Consider the following 21,215-nt stretch of genomic DNA (forward strand, 5'->3'; position numbering starts at 1 on the left):
TGACCTCAAAGCCCAACCAGGCCTCCATTCACCTGGTTGAGGAACTTGGTGTGCGCGGATTATCGACCCATCTACAATCTTTATTCCACCTGGTGTGGAAATTCAGACATCCCATCACAAAATCGCGAAGGAGCGTCGCTGCGGGACGCCACCCAGAACCTCCAGGGTAGTGGCAAAACCCAGAAGCCCTGGCGCACAGCCCGAGTTTCCCATCAGGGAACGAGTTGCCACAGTCAGTACAGGGCTGCAGGCGGCGCTCACGCACCGCTCCCGTCCTACTATGGTGGTGGCGGGGGTGAGGAGAGGAGGGGACTGGGGNCACCCATATTTCCCAGCACCATGCTGCCAGCCGGGGACGCTGGCCCCCTGTATGGCAGGCCCTGGCCACGGGCGATGCCATGTTCAAAAGGTTCCACCTTCTTCAACTATTTTCCGGGATAGGAAGTCACAGGAAGTCCCGCTGGGGTGTTCGGCTGACAGAACTCCCGAGAGAAGCTGAGGAACGAGGAGGGCAGAAGTGCGCCCACAGGGAACCAGGGTGCGGAGAAAGGACAAGGGCCAGACAGGACAGAGCGCAGGCAGAACTGAGGAAGGTTCAGAACCAGGAACCGAGAACCCACGTCAGCCGCCAACACGGAGAAACCGGCTTGGTGCTGCAAAGTGGCTCAAGAAGGAAGGTAAGCTGCGGTGCCCTTGTTAGGAGGCATCAGGAGGTAGGAAGGGGCACACAGCAGCGTGGCAGTGACACCGAGGAACACGACGAAGGCAGTCACCATTCCTGCAGGGTGTGGTGTCCCAGGCACTGTCCCCTCCAGTCACGAGACGCGGCAGGTATTATCGGCCCTGTTACGGAGGCGGCAACTGAGGCCCAGGGAAGTTTGAAGGGCTGTGCCCAAGGTCAAAGGACAAGTTCAAAACTGGGATCCGAAAGACAAGACCGTTTTCCGATCCCGCTAGCAGCAGTGTGGTTTGCTTGGTGCCCTGGTTTTCGCACACACTCAACTGCCAAGGAACATGTCAACCCACTGAAGCATCAGCTGGTCTTAGTATCAGGGGAACAAAAAGGACAGCCTCGGTTCAGGGTGAATGTGGGGACTCCTGTGTCACTACCACTCCTTTCCTACTAGGAGCAGGAGGCTGTCCCCAAGCTGTGGGGCATCCATGGGAGAAGGTCACCTGAGCTGATGGCCTGGCTGGTATTCTTAAAACAGTTTTACTTATGGGGCGCCTGGGTGGCTTAGTCGGTTAAGCGTCCGACTTTCGCTTAGGTCATGATCTCGCGGTTCATGGGTTCGAGCCCCGCGTCGGGCTCTGTGCTGACTGCCAGCTCAGAGCCTGGAGCCTGCTTCAGAGTCTGTGTCTCCCTCTCTCTCTGACCCTCCCCTGCTCACGCTGTCTCTCTCTCTCTCTCTCTCTCTCTCTCTCNATTTTTTAAAGTCTATTGATTTTTGAGAGAGCAAGCAAACACGAGTTAGGGACGCGTAGAGAGAGGGAGACACAGAAGCTGAAGCAGGCTCCAGGCTGAGCTGTCAGCACAGAGCCTGACATGGGGCTCGATCCCACAAAGCGCAAGACCATGACTCAATCTGAAGTCGGACGCTAAACCAACTGAGCCCCCTAGATGCCCAAGACAGGAGTTTTCCTTTCTAAGGGGACACCTATTTCTACAGCTTTTCCTACTATGAGAACTACAACTTCACTGAATAATCATCATGACGTTTTCACAAGCATCAGAAAGTGCTCTCTCTCGTGCGCGCTCTCTCTCTCTCAATCTCTCTCTCTCTCTCTCACAGACACACACACACACACACATACACACACAGGTTCAGCATGTCTAACCTGTCTGGGTTTGTTTCAGTTGCAATTTCAAGTCGGCAAGGTTAACCGTATAGTTAACCTCTTTACCGAGTCGTCGTAATCAAGTACCTGGGCCTTCAGCTGTGCAGAATGTTCGATCTGCAAAGATTCAGAGGAAGAAAAGAAATCAATGGAAAACAAATCACACAATTACTTCAAAAGCAACAATTCTCTCACCTGCTGATTTTCTTTGTTGGTTCTGCCAATTTCAGCAGCCTGACACCCGCCGACCCCAGGGCGCCCACGCAACAACAACAGAACCCACTAACACGTTCTCCAGCTACTGTCTCTGGTCTCGCACAGCTGGCAGGAGGTAGGCATAAGAAAGAGAGAGTCGTCATTGTTGAGTCACAAGGGGAGAATCAAGAGCTACTTTGACCGGTGGGCACAGCCAGGACCCGGACCTTGTGTGTTCAGGGGAGGTGACTTTCCTCTCGGTTTTATTACTATCAGGATCTAAGGCCACACGATCGCTCGAGAGCCTTCTCAGAGGAGAAGGAACACGGGGAAGGAATGAGCACACCGGGGGCCCGTTTCTGACGCCACCATGGTGAACACCCAGTCTCCAGGCCCACGGAGCCACCTGCCCTGCCACCCAGGGGGTGGGGGCAGCGCAGGGCAATGTTCACCTCGCTTTGCAGCTGCTTCTGCAGGACCTGCTTGTGCATCTCGAATGCAGTAACGTTTTCTGCTTTCTTTAGTTCTTTCTGAAAAGCTGCCAGCTCTGGAGATGGCTGAGACAGGTCTGTGATGGTAAGAAAAAAAGCCTGCTCGTCACCAATGCCAAGTTTGCTCAGTTCACCTAACAAAAAGGGCTCAAGAGGCTTTACGTTGTTTTTCCCTTTCTTTTACACAACTAATATTAATTGTATTAAGGGCAATCCTGACTCACAAACTTCAGAACCGAATGATTACTTTTTAAAAATTTTTTAAAGTTTATTTTAGTTATTTGGAGAGCGCGAGACAACAAGAGCACATGTGCACATGCATGGAAGGGACAGAGAGGTAGGGAGAAACCAAGAATGCCAAACAGGCTCTGCACTGTCAGCGCAGAGCCTGACGTGGGGCTCGAACTCACAAACTACAAGATCGTGACCTAAGCTGAAATCAAGAGTTAGTCGCTTAACCAACTGCACCATCCAGGCGCCCCAGAACAAAAGAATCTAATGGACGTGATCGTACACTTTATGACTCTCCAGGCTTCTACTCCCAATAAAAATTCTTTCAAATCCGGAAATTAACGTGAAAGGCCACCACCCTGCACAGAAGGCACAGGAAAAACCTGTGTCTGACCCTGCCAACGACCATCCCGAGGTGCAATCCAACCTGTGCATGTGTTGGCAGCACTCAGGGTGGTCCAGGCAGAAAGCACATGGTGTCTCCAATTCGGGTCATCAGAAGACCATTTAAAAAGAAACTCACGTCGGGTAGCCACAACAGATGGTGCAGTTCCCCAGGCTAGCACTGGCGCCCTACTGTCACCGTTCCTCGGCCTGGGCTTGGAGGCACAGGCGGGGAGCGACTCCCACATGTGGGGAGCGACTCCCACATGTGGGGAGCACCAGCAAACAGAGAACTGAGAGTCTTGGCCCGGGCACAGCTACTGCGTGGGAGGAGCTGGGGAAGGATCACAGCCTCCTCAACCTCACTCTTCCCTCCCTCCATACACTCCCCGAAGTGTGTCCCCACTGGCCGAAACCGCCCAGTAGTCAGAGGGAAGGGGAGCCAAGGACTGGCACATTTATTTATACAGTTTAAAACTTCTGCTCAGTGACACAATTTCACAGTATCAAGTGAAAAGAAAGTACCTTCAACCCAAGAATCGTAATTTTATCAAATCTTCCCAATTGAAGCCTCCCTTACAGGACAGAGCAGTTCCCAAATACTGAGCCAGCATCCATCACAAACCCAGGTCAATCAGGAAATAAGACAAAAAGACTTACGACTTAGGAGACTCAAATTATCATTTCTGGTCTCTCCCACCTGTTGCTAAAGTAACTTATTTTGCGCATGAAGCTCCAGTTTCCTTTCTTTCAGTAGCCAATAGTCGCTCATCTCTTTCACCTTTCTGTTCAGCAGGTGGTTTTCCTTGGTTATTGCCAAAGACTGGGCTCTGACCAACTCTAACTCAAGCTGAAAATGGAACAGAAACACCAGCGTGCGCGCGGTGACTTTACAGCCCTAGGTAAAGGCCGCCAGGTGGCCTGAGGCTGGGCGCCACGATTTAATGAAGGTCCTCTGACCCATCTGTTTCTCTCCAAGGAGACCCGAACCACAACAACAGAAGTCACCCTTGGCCCAAGCGCTGGGGCAGGAGGGAGCACATCCAGCTGCACCTGTGCACAGGCCACCCCTACCAGGCTGGTGCTTCTGAGGAGCCCCATTTTCCAGACGCAACTAAAGGCCCAAAAAAGCAAACCCAGATTGCAGGGTTTTTGTGGGTTTTTTTTACAAATAAGTTTATTGTCAAATTAGTTTCCACATAACACCCAGTGCTCATCCCCATGAGTGCCCTCCTCCATGCCCATCCCCCCCACCCCCTACATCCATCAGTCCTCAGTTTTTGTCAGCATTCAAGAGTCTCTCATGGTTTGCCTCTCTCCCTTTCCCCCACCATTTCCCCACTTCTTCTCTCCCTTGTTCCTCAGTTAAGTTCCTCCTAATCCTCCTATACATGCAAACATATGATATTTGTCCTTCTATGCCTGACTTATTTCGCTCTGCATAACACCCTCAAGGTCCATCCATGTTGCTACACATGGCCAGATTTCATTGTTTTTCATTGTTTTTCATCGTCTAGGCCTTGTTTATCTATAATTTCCAGAGTTTCAGGGTCAGAGGAGTTGGCTATTGACGTCTAATAAGGTTCTGGAGTATAGCTTCCAAGAGAGTTTATACTAACCACTGATCTTGGTACCCTATTTTTTTTAATATATCACCATTTTATTTTTTTACAAATAGTTTATTGTCAAGTTGGTTTCCATATAACACCCAGTGCTCATCCCCACAAGCGCCCTTCTCCATGCCCATCAACCCCTTCCCCTCCCCCTAACAGCCGCACAGCAATGTGACCTGTGAGGCCCCCTGCACAGCTGGACCTGCTTAGTCACAGGGAGCACCAGGCCACCAGCAAGGATGCCCCAGAAACAGCGGCTGTGTCCATCTCTTCACAGCACTTTCAACAGGTTTTCCATGTATTTTTCTGGATTTCCAAATGCTTTATGACTGTGCTGTCTACTACAGGACTCTCTGACCACAGGTGGCCACTGAGGAGATGAAATGTTGTGACCAGTTTGAACCAAGAGGTGCTCTAAGTCTAAAAGACACACCCAGTTTCAAGGACAGAGTATAGAAATTTTACGTAAAACAACCTCATTAATGTTTTTTATATTGATTACATGTTGGTGTATTTTGGACATAGTTGGTTAAGTAAAATATATTAAATTCAGCTTCCCTCCCCACATCCCATTGTTACTAGAAAATTAACAATTACACACGTGCTCCTAGTACCGGACAGCACCTCTCTAGAGCAAACATATACCATGTTCCCAGTGGAATAAAACCTAGGCCAAAATAAAGGCCTAAAAATTATAGACTTCTCTTCTTACAGGTTAGAAGTACTATTACTCCTTAAGACTCAGGAGGGGCCAAGAAATGGATTCATCACATAATTTTAGAAAATTTGGACTCTAGGGGCATCTGGGCAGCTCAGGCGGTTAGACATCTGACTTCGGCTCAGGTCGTGATCTCCCAGTTTGTGAGTTCAAGCCCCGCATCGGGTTCTGTGTGGACAGCTAGGAGCCTGGAGCCTGCTCTGGATTCTGTGTCTCCCTCTCTCTCTCTGCTCATCTCCTTCTCATGCTCTCGTTCTCAAACACAAACATTTTTTTTAATTTAAATTTAATTTTAAAAAAAAGCGGAGTCTACCACCACTTCTGACCCAGACTGTTTCCAAGCTGCGCTGCCTCTGGGCACCCTTGTCTACCCCACTCTAAACAACGGCTATGCCGCCATCTTCTCTAGTTCTCTGCTGTGCAAGTGGTCAAGGATCTCCTCACTCAGCGGCTGTGAACTCAAGTGAGAGGAGACACAGGGAAGAACCTCCCAGGCACAAGAGGTTGAACCCCACACACAGAGCAGAGCGCGGGCCTGTGGAGAGGGAACACGCAGCGCAGTGAGCGGCTCAGGTCGCATCCTGCAAGGCTTCCGGAGGCGGTGGGCACCTGTGCCGCCCGCAGGTCCCACCCCTCCCAGGCAGGGAGCACACACAGCCAGTCAGCTCATTTCCTTCATTTGGGGAGAAGACGGAACAATTAAAATTCTGAAACAAAGCTACATGTACCAACCCAGTCTTTGCCAGGAAACGTTGAACTTGTCTGCGTTTCCATATCACAGCTGCCTCGGGGCTAGTGATATTCGGCCACTTCCCTTAAAAACTGAAGGAGAATACCTACGAGACACAAAGCATGTAATATAGTTTTGCCACGTAACTATTTTGCTTCAACAGTTCCATCAACCCTGTTACTATGATCTTGGTCTTCAAACATTACCCTTTCTTACATTCTAGATCTTTTAAGAATAATTTCTAAGGAATGGCCTTTGCTAACACGGCACAAAACCTAGAACCCGTAAGGAGATTTATCAATCTAACAATGTTAAGAATTAGAAATCTATATGGCATGAAATTAAGTCAAAACACAAGTGATACACTGGGAAAAAATATTTACAAGGATATGGAGACAGAGGAGTAATTTTGATAATATCAGAGAGCTCTTACACGTCAGGAAAAAATGGAAAAATCAGACAAGACATGGACAAAGTTTACATACAAAAAAGTCTATCAAATAAACAAGATATAAACATGTTGGTGGGAATGCAAACTAGTGCAGCCGCTCTAGAAAACAGAGGTTCCCCAAAAAAACTAAAAATTAAACTACCCTATGACCCAGTAACTGCACTACTAGGTATTTATCCAAAGGATAGAAAAATGCTGATGCATAGGGGCACATGCACCCCAATGTTTATAGCAGTGCTTTCAACAAATTATGCAGAGAGCCCATATGTCCATCAACTGAAAGAATGGATTAAAAAGATGGAATATTACTTAGAGATCAAAAAAATAAAATCTTGAGATCTGCAAGAACGTGGATGGAACTAGAGTGCATTATGCTAAGCACAATGAGTCAGTCAGAGAGAGTCCAATATGATTTCACTCATGCGGAATTTAAGAAACACAACAAATGAACATAGGGGAAGGGAAGGAAAAAGAAGGTAAAAATAGAGGGAGGCAAACCATAAGAGACTTTTTTTTTAAAGTTTATTTTGAGAGCGAAAGTGTGAGCGGGGCAGAGAGAGAATATCCCCAGCAGGCTGCACACTGTCAGTGCAGAGCCAGATGTAGGGCTGGAATTCACGAACTATGAGATTATGACCAGAGCCGAAACCAAGAGTCAGATGCTTAACCAACCGACCAAGCCACGCAGGCACTCCCAGACTTTTTTTTTAATGTTTATTTTTGAGAGAGACATGGCGCAAGTGGGGTGAGGGGCAGAGAGAGGGAGACAGAATCCCAAGCAGGCTCCGTACCTTCAGCACAGAGCCCAATGTGGGGCTTGATCTCATGACAGGGAGGTCCTGACCTTATCCAAAATCCAGCATGGGACACTTAGCCAACTGGGCCACCAAGTGCCCCAACATAAGAGACTCTTAAGGACTGAGAACTGAGGGTTGCTGGAGGGGAGAAGAGTGGGCAGATGGGCTAAGTGGGGGATGGGCATTAAGGACGGCACTTGTTGGGATGAGCACTGGGTGTTATACGCAGGTGATGACTCACTGGGTCTACTCTTGAAATAATTTCTACACGCTATGTTAATTTCAATTAAAAAAAATTTTTTAAATAAAGGTCATATTTAAAAAACAGTAAGATATTACTCAACGGTAAAAAACTGAGAGCTTCTCCTCAAGATGAGGACAGACAAGGGTGTCCCCTCTCACCACTTTTATTCGACATGGTACTGGCAGTCCTTGCCACAGCCAGTGGACAAAAAACCCATCCAAATTGGTAAGGAAGAAGTAAAATCATCACTATTTGCAGATGACATGATAATATGTACAGAAAACTCCAAAGATGCCACTAAAAAAAAAAAACAAAAAATAAACAAAAAAACCCAACCCACTAGCACTGCTAAAAATTCAGTAAAGTCACAAGATACAAAATTAACCTACAAAAATCTGCTGCATGTCTATACAACAATAATGAAGTAGCCAAGAAAGCCATTTACCACTGCACCAAAAATAACACACCTAGAAATAAACTTATCCAAGGATCTGAAAGACCTATACTGTGAAAACTCTACAACACTGATGAAAGAAACTGAAGACGACACAAGCAGAAAATACTCTGTGCTCGTGGACGGAGAGAACCATTAGTGGTAATGTGTCCCTACTACCCAAAGCAACCTATAGACTCAATGTAATCTCTATCAAAATACCAACAGCATTTCACACAGAACTAAGACACTACTAAAATTCATCCGGAACCACAAAAGATGCCCAAGGAACCAAAACCACCTTGAGGAAGAAGAACAAAGCTGGAGGGACCCCCAACCCCTGATTGCAAGATGCGCTACAAAGCTGTCGTATTCAAAACAGTAAGGTGCCGGCATGACACCAGACACACAGATGAATGGAACAGGAGAGCAAGCCCAGAAACACACCCATGCGGATGTGGTCAATTAATCTACAACAAAGGAGGCAAGAATACACAATGGGGAGATAAAGCAGTCTCTTCAGCAAATGGGGTTGGGCAAACTGGACAGCTACATGCAAAACAATAAAACTAACCACTTTTCTTACCCCATACATAAAAAAACGCTCAACATGAATTAAAGTCCTAAATCTGAGCACTGAAAACCATAAAAACCTAGAAGAAAACATAGGCAGTAATATCACTGATATAACTGTCAATACATTTTTCTGTACTATTCTCCGCAGGAGACATCCAAAGGAAACCAAAACAAAAACTATCAGAACTACAAAATAAAAAGCTTTTGCACAGCAAAGAGAATTGTCAACAAAAGGACATATACAACACAAAAAACCAACCTGATAAATAAACAATCTAAGAACCCAAATATACATTTTTCCAAAGACACTCGGATGCCAACAGGCCCATGAAAAGAGGCTCAAGATCACTTGTCGTTACAGAAATGTAAATCAAAACCACAAGGAGGTCTTCCCTCACACCTGTTAGAATGGCTAAAATCAAAAACACCAAAAACTAATGCTGGTGAGGATGTGGAGATACAGGAACCCTCCTGTACTGTTGGTGGGAATTAAACTGGTACAGCCACTGTGGAAAACAGTATGAAGGTTCCTCAAAAAATTAAAAACTATTAAAAACAGGGGTGCCAGTGTAGCTCAGCTGATTAAGCATCGGACTCATGATTTTGGCTCAAGCCATGATCTCACAGTTGTGAGATCAAGCCTCCCACTGGGCTACACACTGGGTGAGAGAGCCTGCTTTGGATTCTCTCTCTCCCTCAGTCCCTCCCCTGCTCACATGGACTTGTACGCTCACTCAAAAAAAATTTAGAATTTCCATATGATCCAGGAATTCCACTACTGGGTATATATATAAAGAAAACAAAAACACTAATTTGAAAGGACATAGGAACCTCTATATTTTACAGCAGCATTATTTACAATGGCCAAGATATGGCAGTAATGTTAAGTGTCCGTCAACAGATGACAGGATAAAGGATATGTGGTATTTGTGTGTGCACGCATGGACACACACACAATGGAATGATCACTCGGCCATAAAAGAATGAAATCGGGAAACCTGGGTGGCTAAGTGACTTCAGATCATGATCTCAGAGTNACACACACACACACACACTGGAATTATCACTCACCCATAAAAGAAAGAATGAAATCAGGGCACCTGGGTGGCTCAGTCAGTTAAGTTATCTGACAGCTCAGAGCCTAGAGCCTGCTTTGGATTCTGTCTCTCTCTCTCTCTGCCCCTCCCCTGCTCACGCTCTCTCCTTCAACTTTAAAACTTTTAAAGAATTAAAGATAAAAATAAAATAAAAAAGAATGAAATCTTGCCATTTGCAATAACACAGATGGAACTGCAGGGCATAACGCTAAGCACTGTGTCAGAGAAAGACAATTATCACAGGACTTAACTGACACATGGGATTTAAGAAACAAATAGAGAAACAGAAAAAAGACACAGACTCAAATACAGAGACCTGGTGGCTGCCAGAGGGGAGGCGGCAGGGGATGGATGAGAAACTAACAGAACACCACATTAATCACGCTTGAATAAAAAGTAACCAGTCATTTAATGGAATACATATCAATTAATATGAACAAACCGATGCTAATATAGTGTGAATCAATATCAATGTTGAAGGAAGCCATACTCAGAATTCCACTGTAGGACTCCACTGTACATAAAGTGTGAAAAACAGACAAAAATAATCTACGGTGCCAGACAGGAGAATAGCGACTGTGACTGGGTAATAGGGAAGGTGTGGTGATCGGGCGGGAGACAAAGGGAGTTTCTGGGATGCTGTATGGTTTTAGCTCTTGTGGTGGGAGGGATTTCCTGGGTGTATTTATTTTTTTGACGGTTTATCAAGCTATGCATTTCTGATTTCTGCATTATGTATTATTCCATCTCAATTACAAATTTACTGAAAAAAATCGACATTCAACACCATCAGAGGCTGGGAAAGGGGGGATAGGTGGAACAGCAACCTGGCAGAGCAGAGAACACACACAGCAATTATCAATGAAGTTCTTCATCTAATACAGATGTGGTTCATGGTACCCTAAAACCATTACCCTACTGACGTCAAAGATTCCTACCACAGATCCCCCCATGTGGAAGATAAAATGAACAAGTTTGAAATGTTGCAAGAATTACCAAAACGTGACAGACACATCAGAAAATGGCACTAATGGACTTGCTGGACCCAGGGTTGCCACAAACCTATTTGTAAAACCCGCAGTAGCTGCCAAGTGCAAGCAAGTGAAGTGGGAGAAAATGAGGCCCATCTGCACGGTCAGTGCTGCCAGGGGAGTGGGGGAAACGCACGCCCCTTTACCGGGCAGGGCACGCCAGGGTTTGCCTATGTTCAAATGCACCTACCTGCCCACCCCCGGCCGAGTCATTCCACCTCGGTAAGTGTGCACAGCTAGACCTGCAGAGGCACACACAGCGGACTCCACCCAACAACCGCCTCCACCGGCAAAACACAGTCAAACAAGGAAATATCCACCAATGGGGGTTAAACACTTTCTTTAAAATAATTAGTCTGAGGCCACAGTTATAAAGATACATTGGTGAATAAAGTACACCGCAAAACAGGATCTACAGTAGGAGTCCATTTTAGGAGTAGACATGCTTTACTCCTATACACAGACCTGCACATTCACAAACTAAATTCGGGTAGGGCAAACAAAGTATTTATCATAGTTATCAGTGAAATGGAGATCAGAGAACATAGGCAACAATCTTCACCTTCCTTCCACCCTATCTTTCCGAATAGCTCAAAACTTCTTTTTTAACCAGGAATATAAATTATTTTAGAAGTTTTCAGTATTCGGGGCATGAGTGGCTCAGTTGGTTAGGCGACTGACTTCAGCTCAGGTAGCTGCAAGGTTCCTGAGTTCCAGCCCCGCATTGGGCTCTGTGCCGACAACTCAGAGCCTGGAGCCTGCTTTGGATTCTGGGTCTCCCTCCCTCCCTCTCTGCCCCTCTCCTGTTCAGGCTCAGTGTGTCAGTCTCTCTCTCAAAAATAAATACACTTTGAGTAAGAAATCAGAAGCTTTAGGGTCTTCCAACAGTTGAAAGGACTTTCTGCATGAACCAAGTTAAAGGCCTCCCCCTCCCCCCACCAGTTTTTATGAAGATTTTAAGATCTAGTTTTCATTTCCTCTAATTAGATATACACTCTGCTCTTTCACGTTCATTGCTTGCCATCCTCTCTGGCTTATCCGCTGATCGTCTCCTGACTTTTCTCCTAGCTGGCGTCCTCTCCGCACACATTCCATTACTATTCTGCTCAGGTGCATCTGTTCTGCCTCTACGTACAAGATAGAGGCCACAGGAATGTTCTCAGAGACCCTGCAGTAGATGATCTTTCGCGAGGTGCCCTACCCCCTCAGTGTCACACGGGCACTGGTTCCCAGGTCTGCAGGACTTCTCTCGGGCCCTAACCAGCTCCACGTCTCCTCTCGCCTCCTCATCCACATATCCCTTTGGAAAGGACTGCTCCGGTCTCATTCATTCAACTCTTCGAGCTTTGGCCCTTTGGAGCTTCTTCACAGTGCCTTTTTTCCCTTTATTTAAGCATTTCCTCATGGCTGGCATTAGAAGGCACTCCAGGCTCTTGTATACTCCATGCCCCAGTCCTAGAATCAGCCATTGCTCCAGGGAGCTCTGGTTCCTCTTACTGTGGAATGGCCTTGGAAACCAAGTCTTGGTGTTCCAAACTGGGCACTAGGTGTGCACACTGTGACTGGGGGGATCCTTGCTTCTGGGCCCTCTAGCCCTGCAGAACAAGGAAATGTGAGTGTTCTACTAACCTGTGCAGACACACAGCTCTATCGAGCTCTCTATGTATCCTCTGCAACTATATTAAGCTAAACCTGAGCTCATACTGAGGGCTCCAACAACCATTACCACATGGATCATTTGAGCCTCCTCTCCTCATTTATCTGTAAAATCGCACTCGAACAGGGAGAAAGTTGGCTCTCCCCTCGGTCCAATTCCAGCATCCACGTGGAATGGTTTCAGAGCTGTTAACCAGTACCCCCATGAGAAATAGCTATCACTCCGAATACACTGCCTAGGTGCAGTTTCTTCTGCCTTCAGTCTTACCGTCTTCATTTCCGAGGTCGGTAAGCTCAGCATCTTTTCTTCCCTGTCCCCTCCGGTGAGCTTAGGACAGGCTGTTTTGTTACTATCTGCAGTCCATCCCGGGCCACCTGACTTCTATATTTGCATCAGTAAGCTTCACCCTTTGTGCCAGGAGGTTCTACAGGCTTTGACCAGTATTAAGTGCTATAGATCCTACCACTATCACACAAAACACATTCACCTAAAACATTCCCTGTGTTTCACCTATTCAACCTTACACACCCCCATCCCTCCCAACCCCTGGCAACCACTGGCACACTCAGCGGCTCTCCAGTTCTGCCTTCTTCAGAACATCATATATAGAAAATCATGTAGTATATGATACAGACCGGCTCCTTCACTAAGAATATCCATTTAAACATAATTTATATTTTTGCATGGACAGTGCAGAATACCGTCATCAAAATACTCATTATTGTTCCCCTCTCTGGATGCACTACAGCTTGGTTACCCATTCTCTTACTCAAGGACATTTTGATTGCTCCAACTTCTGGCAGTCACGATAAAGCTGCTACAAACATTCCTATCTGGGTATCGGTGGGGACCTAAGTTTTCAAATCAGTTGGGTAAAAACATAGAAGCATCCTGTTGGATGTTAAGACTATGCTTAGTTTTGGGAGGAACCACCCATTTCTCCAAGTGGTAATGCCATTTCTTAATATCCCTGCAGGCCCCAAGTTTCCTTCCAAAAAAGTTAAGCTACAGATACCTGCTATATACTGGAGGCTTGTGCTGTCCAATATGACCACTCTTCATGTGTGGCCATGGGAGTTTAAAATTAAGTTCTTTACTCCCGTTAGCCACATTTCATTTGTCCAATAGCCACATATGGCTAGTGGCTACCGTATCAGATAGCACAACTATAGACATTCCCATCGCTATGGGAAATTTACATTCAACAGTACTGCCTCGGTATACATCATACAGGGTCACTCACCATACTGCCCTTCAGTAAGGACACCCCACTGCGCAGGCACTCGAAAGTGCCTTGTGATCCGATCTAGACCTCCTCTGCTAACAGGACCCCCAAGACACTGGGCAATTCAGTCATAGACTGATGGCTGGCAGAGAAAACACTCAAATGTTTGCTGAATGCCAAGTTCTAAATGGATGCCCGGCTGAGGATGGTAGCAATGCTGCCGACAGACAAACTCCAGAGGCACAACAACACAAAAGGGCCGTTACATCCCATTACAGGGTATTCGGGAGACCTGAAGAACACAAATTACAGGCAATTTACCAGCTCAACTTCATGCTACAAAGTCCGTAGTCAAGTCTAGCCCAGGGTCTGTACCCGTAGCAGTTACGGAATGGCCTCTATGACACTTATTATCAGGGTCAAAATTAGAGCGATTTACCAGGCCCATATACACAACTTAATAAAAAATATTTATGTAATACTTATTTCTAACCAGGTATTTCATTTTCTAAGCAAATGTTAATAATCTGTAAATTGTACTTTATAGATTTATACTTTATACAGAGGGAGATGTAGGATACAAAAGATACCTAGCCTTAACATTGTTAGTTGGGTGTGTGGAAATGTTCCCAACAGGGGGGATCTTTATAGAAAGTAGCTTTCAGATCATTTGTAGGGTTTTATCAGCTACTGTCTGTAGTGTTTGTTTTGGTTTGGTTTTTTTGAGTATCTAAGAGTAACTAATTAAGATGACTGAAATGTGGAGAAGTGATCTACGTTGGTCAAAATAGACACATCATTTTATTTATTTAAAGACTGAGAGGGTGCTTGGGCGGTTCAGTCGGTTAAGCACCAGACTTCAGTTCAGGTCATGATCTCACAGTTCGGGAGTTCAAGCCCCATGTCGGGCCCTGTCTGACAGCTCAGAGCCTGGAGCCTGCTTCAGATTCTGGGTCTCCTCCTCTCTCTGCCCCTCCCCTGCTTGTGCACACTGTCTCTNATAAAAGAAAATATTTTACCTTAATTCAACTGTTCAGTAATAATTAACAGACAAAGGTTATAAAAACTAAACAATCCTACCAGTAATTTGTAGAGACTGGATTCAGGGTTGATTTTGAGGAGTTGTAATAGATCTTGCATAGTAAATACCTTAGGAAAAAAACTGAGTAGACATATTTTTACACTGATGTTCATTTATTTATTTACTTTTTTATTTTTACAAATAGTTTATTGTCACCTTGGTGTCCATATAACACCCAGTGCTCATCCCCACAAGTGCCCTCCCCCCATACCCAACAGTCCTCAGTTTGTTCTCAGTATTCAAGAGTCTTTCATGGTTTGCCTCTCTCCCTTACACTGATGTTTAAATGATAAATTAGGACATTCCTATAGTTTAAGAATCACGCTAACAATGTAAAAATTGAAGCGCTTTCTTATACTGTTGATAACCTCTTCAAGTCCCAAGGATAAAATATTTTTCTCAATCACATAATTAACCTCCAAATACTTCACATCAAAAGATAATGGGTCTAACAGAAATGATTAATGCCTTAAAGATTACAAGCACTCAGGTATCTGATGAAGCAACGAATGAATACATGCGTGAATTCCAGGGTCTTTCAACTGCAATGAAGTTTTCAAAATACCACTGCTTCAAAATGTCAAGTTTTACTGTCTTTGCATCAATGACTAACAAAAGCATACCTAAAATAGTTTTAAACAAACATTTTGGGCACCTTTTCTTAATCTGTATTTCTACTACAATTTACTACATTTGGTAGGACTCCCTTCAGAACACTGGTATGATTTGTTTTCAATTCGTTTTCCTTAAAAGAAAATATCCTGCGCAGCGTTTTATAGTAAAGACCTTTAAGTATACAAGCTGGGTTAACTATTGCTGCAACAATTACGTAACTGACCTTACTCATGCAATCAGCAAAACTGTGAAATGTAATTAGAAACCTAAGGGAACCAGGCTGGCTCAGTCTGTAGAAGATGTGACTCCTGTTCTTGGGGTGATGACTTCAAGCCTCATGTAAGGCACAGAGCTTACTTTAAACAATAAAAAAACAGGGGCACCTGAGTGGCTCAGTGGTTTAGCATCCGACTTCAGCTGATGTCATGATCTTACGACTCGATTTGTGGGTTTGAGCCCCATGTCAGGCTTTGTGCTGACAGAACAGAGCCTGTTTGGGATTCTCTGTCTTCCTCTCTCTGTCTGTCCCTTCCTCACTTGTGCATATGTGCACTCTCTCTCCCTCTCAAAAATAAACTTTAAATAAAAAATAACAGGGGCACCTGGGTGGCTCAGTCGGTCAAGTGTCCGACTTCGGCTCAGGTCATGATCTCACGGTTCGTGGGTTCAAGCCCCACGTCAGGCTCTGCGCGGACAGCTAGCTCAGAGCCTGGAGCCGGTCTTCAGATTCTGTGTCTCCCTCTCTCTCTGACCCTCCCCTGCTCGCACTGTCTCTCTCTGCCTCTCAAAAAGAAATTAAAAAAAAAAAAAAACATTGAAAAAACTTAAATATTGAAATTTGACAAGAAGAGAACTACTAATGTTGATATAATCTGGTTAATAGATATAGGATATGAAAATTTTCAAACACTAACACTGTTCTTATTTTGTTAAAACTTCTGACTATGAAACTTTTAGACAATTACAGACAAAATAAAGAGCAAAAACACAAAGAGAAGACCAGCAGTTACACTACTGACTCTAGGTGAGAGTTGGGACCATGTAGGTTCTGCTGCAGAAATGTCTGCAATACCGTACGCTGCCGGGAGGGGAGGTTGTGCGCGTGTGGGAACAGGGAGCACACGCGACATCTTCCTCTCTGGTCCGTTTTGCTCAGAACCTCAACTGCTCTAACACATTATGGCAATTAAAAACAATAGACAGTTTGCTGTATCAGCCCTTAAAATAATCAAGTGGGACTAGATTTCTCTACAATTCCTGTTGAGCAGAAATCAGGAAAATGGTAGAAATAGAAATAGGTGTTGTAGTATTTGAGCATTCCACAGATTTTTAAAAACAATTGTATCCTTCCTTTCTCTGGTGTAATCCCAAGGAATATCAATATCTGAAGAGACTTGAACTTAGTAAGAAAAGCACATTTTAGAGATCTAGAAATACTGCCCTGCATCACTATTTACAAATCAAGTGACCCAGAGTAAACTACTCCACCTCTACTGAGGCTGGTTCCTCGTCCGTAATACAGAGGACACATGCAGTGTCGCCAGTACAGTGACAAGCTTCCAACATCAATACAAAGGGCAACTCTGAGTCTTAGTGGACTTCGTGGATGAGAAGACCAACTCCAGCTCCAAAACAGTTAGTGATTCTGCACATCACCACTTTATCCAAGACTAATGGAGCTTCCGTGACATGGGTAACAATAAACCATCAAATTTAGTACTCTGTTCCATTATAGAACGAATGTAGGACGGGAACTCCAAGATGAAGGAGAAATGGACCTGGCTAGCCAAAGAAGGCTCAACTATTATGCAGCAGTTAGTATTAGCTTAGAAAGAATTTTCTGGTAACAGAAAATTCAAAAACAGAAGAGTTAACACTCTACCTTTTCTGTGGCCAACCCAGTTTCTGGGAAGAAAACAGAAAGTGAATACTCATAGCCACATCTCTTCAAGTGATCTGCCGCTAGAGGGGTTAGAAGCGCCTATTAAGAGGGAGTTCCCTTCCACAGAAACAGACCAGGGCTGTAACTGTCTGTTCAACACAGGTGCATCAATTCCTGAATCAGCTGCTTTCGGAGTTGCATCTACCTCAAACAATGAAAATAAAGCAAGAGAGAACATTTTCAGCAGAATCATTGTGCTGGAGGTATACAGCTTTGACATATGAATTAGAATCCTCATTTCCAGAACGGTTCTAGATCCAGGACCCAAGATTAGGAGCCGTCCCCTATACATGGTCTTACCTGCGCCTCAAGTAGCCCACAGGGTTCTGGAAAAACAACTTGTTTACACCAGCTTCCAAGCTAAATTGGTGGATAGCCCAAACACATGCAGATTCTAACTTCACTTCCCCCAGACCCAGGTCAGCAGTTTTTTACCAGGCTATCAAGTAGAGGAGAACATTCTGACCCTTTCTCGCCTCTCTGCGGACTGTTGGAGAATATGAACATATTGGATAAATTGGTTAAAGTTCCCCAAAGGGAATCACATATGCAAGAGACAAATGAGTAAACCCCAAAACTTAATAAGATGTCCACATACAGATGTAAATACACCAAGACACTCAAGTACAGGAATATTCTCACATTTTGTTAAGTGAGAAAATCAGGGTTCAAGTAGGTCAATTTCTCTAGGTTTTAACACTAACATTCATTTGGGTTTAAACAAAATTCCCTAAATTACTCAGACTACTGGGTATTTGTTCTCCCCTATTGTGCAGATCACCTGGAAACATACAATTGGGCTGAGCTTAAGAGTAAGTCACCTTTTGGGCATCTGGGTATCTCAGTGGGTTAAGGCAACGGACTTCTGCTCAGGTCATGATCTCATGGTTCATGGATTTGAGCCCCACGTCAGGCTCTGTGCTGACAACTCAGAGCCTGGAGCCTGCTTCAGATTCTGTGTCTCCCTCTCTCTCTCTGCCTGTACCCTAGACATGTCTGTCCCTCTCAAAAATAAACAAACATTAAGAAAAAAAAAGTATGTGCCACTTAGACTCCTGAGGTTCAGCAGGAAAATTACCTAATGAATTCATAGAATAGAAAACAAGAAACAAATGGAGTTCTCATACTACTTCTATCCTTGAGCTTGAGGGTAGAATAGTATGTCATTACCCGTTTTAGAAGAGGACTTAGTATACATCTCAAGTCCTACTGTGGTAGGAACCCCTCCCTAAGGAGAAAGAAAAAAAAATGAAGAAGAGAGAAGAGAAGACTTCAAGGTCACCTAGATATGGGTCCAGCTGCCTACATCCCCCATGTTCCTGTAAACTGAAACAACTTAATCAGACTGCATGTTTATGTGTGTTACCATATATGGGAGACAAAGAAATAGANCGATCAGTCTCCCGTCTCATTGACACTAAAGTTGAGAGAAAAACGGCTGCTCATGTAATGATGTTATGGAAATATAAACCTCTAAGCCAGGATGATGCTCTTTGACCCAAAATAGAGGGGTCGAGCATTAAAGGGGGGATTGTGGTAGGAACCCCTCCCTAAGGAGAAAGAAAAAAAAATGAAAAAGAGAGAAGACTTCAAGGTCACCTAGATATGGGTCCAGCTGCCTACATCCCACATGTTCCTGTAAACTGAAACAACTTAATCAGACTGCATGTTTACGTATGTTACCATATATGGGAGACAAAGAAATAGAAAATGTATAAAAAAACCTATGCCATATGGGGTGGGCCGCTCAGTTCTTTTGGGTACGAACCCAACGGAGCGGTGCCGGCAAAATAAAGTTGCTTCCTGGAAAGAAAAGTCTCGGTGTCACGACTCTCTGAGCGAGAATCCTGCAACACTACAGTCAAACCAGACATTTATCCTGAACACGACAGACATGCCTGGCCCATCTGGCACCGCTCATGAATGGATACAGGACGAGAGAAATTGTCGCATCCTCCACCAGTAAAATCTACAGGTGATTTCATTAGATTTGTAACCTACTGAGTAACAGATTTAGATCCAGCTTGATTAATACAATGGCTTAGGGTGTCCTGCACACAAGTATTGAAATAGGATCAAATGGAGGAGAAATAGAAGCAGAAAGTAAAATTAGGGTAGAAAAAAAAAAGAAAAAAAAAAAGGGCACTACAGATAAATCTCCAGCTCAACCAACACAAAAGCAGGCCATCCAGCACCTGCTAGAAGAATTGCCAATCTGGTTGGGGGCTTTTCAGAAGCCAATGTGAAGAGGGTAATCCATTCAGAATTAACGTTCCTACAATATAAGTACAATTACTGTGGATGGGGAAGAAGAGACTTGCGATCCTCAGTACCACTCTCTCAGAAGTTAACAGAGTAGGCTCAAAGTAAGGAAAAAGATTTGATAAACTCCATTTAAGAGATCGGACTTTGTACTTCACCACAAATACAGATTCTTTTCAAACACCCAAACGGTATGTACATAAGGCCACTAAAAATTTCAATGGATTTTAAGAATTAAAACTCCCTCAAGCCCCAGTCACTGAACTGAGCAAGTAAAAATCTGTCTTCCCATTGGGAAGACTAACAGAATAACAGAAACTTACTGCCAGCTGCAAAAAAGGAAAGTCTTTCTACACTACATTTGTAAAGTGAACAAGGCTAGCATAATGCTGATACCAAACCCAAACAACAATTGCTTAAAAAGGGTAAGGAAAGATCACAACCAATGAACGGTGACCATAGATATGAAATAAAACACCCTCAAATTGAATCCAGAAGTACAATTCAAGAAAATAGGTCATGGCCAAGAATCTAAGGACCATTCCACATTAGAAAGTATCTTAACACACTATATACTATAATTAATACCAAGTGGGTTAAAGAATTAACTGTAAAAAAAAAAAAAGCCTTTTTAAAAACTAAATAGAAAGTGAATATTCTTTCTTTTAATGAATAAGAACTGAGAAAAGAGAATCATCAACAAAAGAAATTACTAATACATTTGGCCATATTAAAATTTTAGCATCAGGATTTTTAGAACCAAATTAAAATTGAACACAGAAATAAAGTATTGCTATAAAAAATGGAACCAAGATTAAGTTTCTATTAAAAGACCTATTAAATGTTAAGAAAACACCCCTGAAAAAAAAAATGGGCAAGGAACAGGAGTTGCCAATGCACAGAAAACATAAATAACCAGAAAATATGTGCAACCTCATTAATATCGAAGGAATATTAAAATAAGGGTTTTCTGGGGCACCTGAGTGGCTCAGGTGGTTGGGTATCCAACTTCAGTTCAGGTCATGATCTCGCTGTTCCTGGGTTTAAGCCCCAAATCAGCCTGGAGCCTGTTTCTGATTCTGTGTATGTCTCTCCCCTCACCCCACTCACACGGTCTCTTGCTCTCTCAAAAATAAATAAATGTTTAAAGAAATTATAAAAATAAAGGTTTTCCAAGGGTTAAAAAAAAGTGTCATAACACTGAAGGCGTAAGCATTATCAAGTTGCTGGCAGAACATATACTATTACAATCTTTCTATTCTCAAACGAGACCCATATACAAAGAGCCTTAAAAATGCTCATGCTTTTGGGTCAGTAATGACTCTTAACCTATCCTAGGCAAAACAGTGAGAGCTACAAATTGAAGGAATGTGTACACCTAGGTAGAACATAAATCTTCAACAAGGGCCTACTACGTAAATAACCCACACATTCACAGACAAGCCTGGGGTCACTGAAAATGAGGATTTCGAGGAACTGTAAAGGACACAGGAAAATGTTCACTATGTAATATTAGAATGGAGGGGTGACTGGCTGGCTCAGTTGGAGCGTGGGACTCTGGGTCTCTGGTTTGTGGTTTCGAGCCCTGCATCGTGTATGAAGA

The 21,215-nt window shown here is 44.2% G+C and overlaps 1 pseudogene; it reads right to left on the bottom strand.

Moving 5' to 3' along the window:
- The window catches only part of LOC144235686 (centriole and centriolar satellite protein OFD1-like), a 28,340-nt pseudogene that overhangs the window by 6,087 nt on the left and 1,038 nt on the right, over nucleotides 1-21,215 (bottom strand).

Source organism: Crocuta crocuta, unplaced genomic scaffold (genome assembly GCF_008692635.1).
Source record: "Crocuta crocuta isolate KB4526 unplaced genomic scaffold, BGI_CrCroc_1.0 scaffold1557, whole genome shotgun sequence".
In the NCBI taxonomy this organism is placed as follows: Eukaryota; Metazoa; Chordata; class Mammalia; order Carnivora; family Hyaenidae; genus Crocuta; species Crocuta crocuta.